This window comes from Cibotium barometz, chromosome 41 (assembly GCF_041138505.1).
Source record: "Cibotium barometz isolate CiBa-2024 chromosome 41, ASM4113850v1, whole genome shotgun sequence".
In the NCBI taxonomy this organism is placed as follows: domain Eukaryota; kingdom Viridiplantae; phylum Streptophyta; class Polypodiopsida; order Cyatheales; family Cibotiaceae; genus Cibotium; species Cibotium barometz.
In genome coordinates, this window is record NC_141086.1 from 12093261 (window position 1) to 12099457 (window position 6197).

Here is a 6197-nt window from a genome sequence, read left to right on the forward strand (position 1 = left end):
AGTCACTGTACGCAAAGACAAGTGTGGATTTCTTCAAGTAGACCGCACAAAGATATGGACTGACCAAAGAGACACATTTGTGCTACTAGAGCACTATGAGCAAGTCATCTTTGTGGAAGACCCAATAGATCATAAATGGTTGTTTGTGATCCAAATAAATCCACCTGCAAAATAAATATTTGAAGAGGTGAAAATAGCAGTTGACTGTTGCGAGATGATGCTGAGGAACTCCCCCCAGATCATGTGATGGTTGAGCATACACCACTAGCACCTATTGAGCAACAAGAAGAACAAGAGTGTACTCATTGAGCAAATACATCTTGAACAAGAAACAAACACTAGATATAATCTAGAAGAAGAAAAGATTCAAGCTGAGTATGATCATGATGCATCGACAGCTCTCATGCTAGAGCTAGAAGAGGATAATTACCTTCTACTACTACAAGGCAACCGGTTCCACCAATTGACAACAATAATGGAGTATTTCTAGAAATATATTTATTTGGAGCCATGGATCTCGCTGAGGACGAGCAAGTTGATGATCAACTTTAATTTCATTTGTAAAATATAGCATTTTCTTAATTGCACCTTAGTGACGAAGAGGAGGAGCTAGCATTTTTTCTCCTTCAAAGAGCATGATGGAAGTTATACCCTCCTCTCTCCCTCGGCTCCCCCCCCCCTCTCTATGTCTCTGTATATATCTATCTCTTTCTCTCTGATCATCTCTCTCTCTCTCTCTCTCTCTCTCTCTCTCTCTCTCTGATAGACACATATGCTTGCAAAGAGGTAGAAAGAGAAGGCTAAAACACACCCCAGGATGAAAACTAGCAAATATTATATATAGATTTTTTTTTCAAAAAAAAATCATCTGTTATTTCGATGCTTATTCCGACTACTTTTCCCCCACGAGTATTTCAACACCTTTTTGCATGCATATTTTTCGACACACATATCGACGAAGTGACCAGGCGTGGAAACTAAGCGTCAAAAAATAATGATTCTCTTGTAGTGGCTCTTGCATCAATCATCCCTTTGCCATGCTTGCTTTTGGCCATGCTCTTTGTCTTGCAAAGTTCTTTAAGGTTTTCATGAACATTTCAAAGAATAATATCCATCGAACATGAACAACACCACAAAGTTCTACTTCATCAACCAAATCCACCACAGGATGCAATTAGCTAAGTGAGAATTGTTCTTGGAATTTTTTCCTCGATTATACACAGTGCCTCAATAGTATTGAGATGAGCCATCACAATGGATGTAGGATCTATTTTCTTTAACGATATGTACCTACATATATAGCAATCATGTGTACTATTTACTATACATAACTAGTGATTGCATAGGAATACCAAATATTGAATATAACTTAGATAGTGAATTCAACAAAAGATTAATACCTCACCATGCTTTCCATTTTGTAAATAGCCTCTTTCACCTTCTTATCTCCACAACCAACTATAACTATTAGAAGAACAAACTATACGTAGAAAAAAAATGAAAGTTAGTATATGAGCCTACCAATTTTGTATCATAAAGAGAAAATGAATAAAAGAATATTTCAATATCTATAATATCTTGTGCCAATCATGTGTCATGAGGCCACATAATTGTACCTCTCCTTTCATTTTGGTCTTTGTGAAGGCACCCTTCAATTAATGCATTACTCGTCTTATTGTATGGAAAGAGACAATCACATTGTTCACATTATTGTGCTCCTTCTTGGTTAATACCCATGGTGCCTTTTGTATAAGAGAGCATGCCTAAGAGATTTAATATGCACATTTTAACTCTCTTAGATATCTTATGCATACTAAGAGAGATCTAATGTGCATATGGCTATGAGGATCTATGGTTAGGTGGTGAGCACATGCAAACTTGATATTCTTCATATACGTCATGAGATAAATTACAAGCATCTTATTGGAAAGCAAACTCTGTACCTAATCAGATTGCGCACTCGTAGACTTTCGAGCCTACATACTTCTAGCTTGAAAGTTTGTAGACTGCTCAACTTGCAAACTTTTCCCTTAACCAGCTCTTTGTCCTATAACATTATGGGCTTTCACGCTTATAAACTTCCCTACAAGCTACCCAGATTGTGGACTTTGTGGTGGCTTGTGCACGTTCTAGCTTGAAAGTATATGGACTTGTGGACTTCAGATTATGGTCTAAGTGATACATGGTCTTATGGGTTTCCCAAATTTTGGTCTTATGGGGATTCCAAGGTAAAATTTTGTAACGTTTCCAACTTGTAAACTTTGGGGATTCCGGTTTGAAAGTTTATGGATTTCCTAACTTGCAAACTTTTTTGTGAACCGGCTTGCAACCAAGCTTCCTGGCTTGCATCATTATGGACATTTTATGTTGATATAACAGGCTAAGTTGAGGACCATGCCAAAGTATAGGACACTTATGATGTGCGAAGTGGAGAGTTACATGAGCGTAGAATCTAGGTTTATGGGGATTATAGCTTGAAAGTTTGTAGACTTCTAGAGTTGTAAACTTTGTTGTAACATTATGGACTTTTTAAGTTGATATAATAGCTCAACCCAAGACCATGCTTGAGTACAAAGCACTTATGATGTGCCAAGTTGAGTGTTACACATGGAACCAAGACATGCGAGGTATCTACTTACATTTTACTACATCATGATAATCATGATAATCATGTCATTTGATGTGACAAACTTTAGTTTCACTTTCAATTTACTAGCCCTGGTTCAGCTTATTGGTTTAGTTACATATAGCTCAGTTGTAAATTTGCAAACTACTTCTAGATGGCCTCCAAAATGGTGGTGTGCCTTCTATAGGAGCCTAAAGAAAATTGTCATGAGAACCCTTGATAGCAATCCTTAGTATCCCATATCATTAAATTGCATGTTTGTTTGAACCTAAATTTAGGTAGTACATGCTTGATAGACCTCTCCCTACTTGATAGCTTAGCCTTATCCTTACTAGAGCCTAGAGCCCTATGGATAGGTTGTATCATTCCCTATGCTAGATTAAGTTTAAAAAAAAGGATAACTTAGATAGGTAGTTTCATATGACTTACATGGTATCTTCAACACCTATGTCCCCATTCTCAGCTAATGAAGCTTCCAACGCTTCAATGGAAGAATTATGTAAAAGCCTAGATAATTTTCATCATCTTCATCAGCTTCTGGTTGGTCCTCTAAACCATTTTCATCAATTGGTAGAGTGTCTTTGTCATTTGCATCAATTGGGGAGAGGAAAGATGGCCTTCCACCTAATCCAATTAGTAGAGTGTCTTTGTCATTTTCATCAATTGGGGAGAGGAAAGATGGCCTTCCACCTAATCCAAGATGAGAAGCCCCTCTTTTATGCATGCGTACTCAGGTTGCTTCTCTTTGTTGTTGAATAGATCAAGATTCTCTTTGTACGTGTTTTGGGTCTTCTTCCAATCCTTTTTTGATTCTCCTAGTGGCTTGACACCACAACGCTTGATGGCCTTGGCAATCAATGATTTTTTGTGACTTACATGACCTCACATACGATCCAACATCTTAAGGTCATTAAAGTGTAAGTCCGGGTGGGACATAGGAAACTTTGTCTTCAATACTTGCAAAATGTATTGCTTCTTTACATTGTCTTGAGTTCTCCAGTCAAAGCCCATGCTTCCCCTTGCTATCCACAATGATCGACCTATCTGTCCTCCTCACATGGTAAGGAAGCATTGTTGGGTCTCATAGACATTTAGATCCACCACTTGCTATTCTAGCATATCCTCTACTAATGGAGAATCGGAACAAGATCTATTACTTCCCCCAAAAAACCCCCATATCCACCCCCACTAGAACGATGAGAAGAGGCATAACTCTATCTCATGAGATCATGGTATGAGGTCGTGGACTAGGTTCCATAGAAGAGAGTGGAGTGGCATGGTTGTAACCTCCACGTGAAGTCCCAGCACCTAGATGTAGACTAGATCCTCCAATCAGAGTGGACGAGTGCGTAACCTAGGAGTAGAACCACCCATCGGAGTACCCCCCATTGGTGTAGGGTTACTTGTGGAGGGAAGCGAGGGTGGAGTGAAAATGTTCCAAACACTCTCTCCCCCATATCGATGGGACAGACTAGTGGCCAACTATGAGAGACGCTCCATGTCCGATCATCAACAATGGACACTGATCGATGTCGCGTTGGGCTTTTCGACTCTGGATCGTCTCCCCACATGTATACATTATAAAAACGAGGCATGCTCAAACTTAAATAACACAAGAATGCATTAGAAATCTTATACCTTATGCATGCTCAAACTTAGAACTCTTATACTACTCATGTGATATTAGAACTTTATTGATGCCTTCTAAAATACTTCATTTGACAAGAAGGGTGGACAATGCCCCTTTCGCATGATAGCTTCTAAGGACTTTCCACATGCTTAATCAAGGGGGAGCCCTCGATCTTTTCACTATCCTTCTCTTGTAAAATAGAAGGATAGTGAAAATATCAAGGACTCCCCCTCCAGTATAACCACCTACTCGCGAATAACCACTCCTAACTTGACTTAAGTAACATTCTAAAAGGCCCACAATAACACCCCATATATCTATGATTTATTCTCCAAGCCTAAGAGAATAGAAAAAATAAAACCCTGGCACCCAAGGGTGCAAAGCAATTAAATGTAAAGAATAAGGGCATTGGAGAGTATCTCAAGTACTAGAGTCATTCTAAAAAGGAGGGCACAATAAGGACCTAGAAAACAAAACATGCAAAAAAAAAGTAACACATTTATAAGCTTAAAAAACTTTACATGCATTAAGATTAAACTCTATGTATAGAGCTAAATGAATAAAGCCTTATGCACTAAGGTTAATGCATTAATATTAATGCACATTAATCTCTTAAGCTCTATGCATAGATTAATCTAGATCTCAATGCATAGATTAAGCTCTATGCATGCATTAAGCTCTATGCATAGCTTAATGCATATATTAATCTCTTTGCATAGAGATTAATCTATGCATAGATCCAAAACCCTAAAACCTTAATGCATAGATAAAAAACCCAGAAGAATACAAGTAAAACCTTGGATAGATCTATTTGGGAGAGATGTTTTAAGATATACACAAGAGACTATTGCATCAATCATCCCTTGCTTGATTCTGGCCTTGCTCTTTGTCTCGCAAAGTTCTTTAAGGCTTTCATGAACATTTCCAAGAAGAATATCCATCGAACATAAAAAACACCACAAAGTGCTACTTCATCAACCACTGAATGCACCACAAGATGTAATTAGCTAGTGAGAATTGTTCTTGCAAATTTTTCCTCGATCATACACAGTGCCTCAATAGCATTGAGATGAGCCATCAAAATGGATGTAGGATCTTTTTTCTTTAACGATATGTACCTACATATATAGCAATCATGTGTACTATTTACTATACATAGCGTGTGATTGCATAGAAATACCAAATATTGAATATAACTTAGATAATGAATTCAACAGAAGATTAATACCTCACCACACTTTCCTTTGTAATTAGCCTCTTTCATTTTCTTGTCTCCATAACGAACTATAACTATTAGAAGAATAAACTATACATAGAAAAAAAATGAAAGTTAGTATATGAGCCTACAAATCATGTACCATAAAGAGAAAATGAATAAAAGAATATTTTAATATCTATAATATCTTGTGCCAATCATGTGTCATGAGGCCATATAATTGTACCTCTCCTTTCTTTTTGGTCTTTGTGAAGGAACCCTTCAATGAATGCATTACTCCTCTTAGTGTATGGAAAGAGACAATCACACTATTCACCTTATTGTGCTCCTTCTTGAAAAATATCCATGGTGCCTTTCGTATAAAAGAGCATGGCTAAGAGATTTAATGTGCACATTATAACTCTCTTAGATATCTTATGCATACTAAGAGAGATCTAATGTGCACACGGCTATGAGGATCTATGGTTAGGTGGTGAGCACATGCAAACTCTATATTCTTCATATACATCATGAGATGAATTACAAGCATCTTCTTGGATAGCAAACTCTGTACCTAATCAGATTGCATACTCGTAGACTTTTGAGCTTACATACTTCTAGCTTGAAAGTTTGTAGACTTGTAGAGTTTTGAGCTTACATACTTCTAGCTTGAAAGTTTTTAGACTACTCGACTTGCAAACTTTTCCCTTAACCAACTCTTTGGCCTGTAAAATTATGGGCTTTCA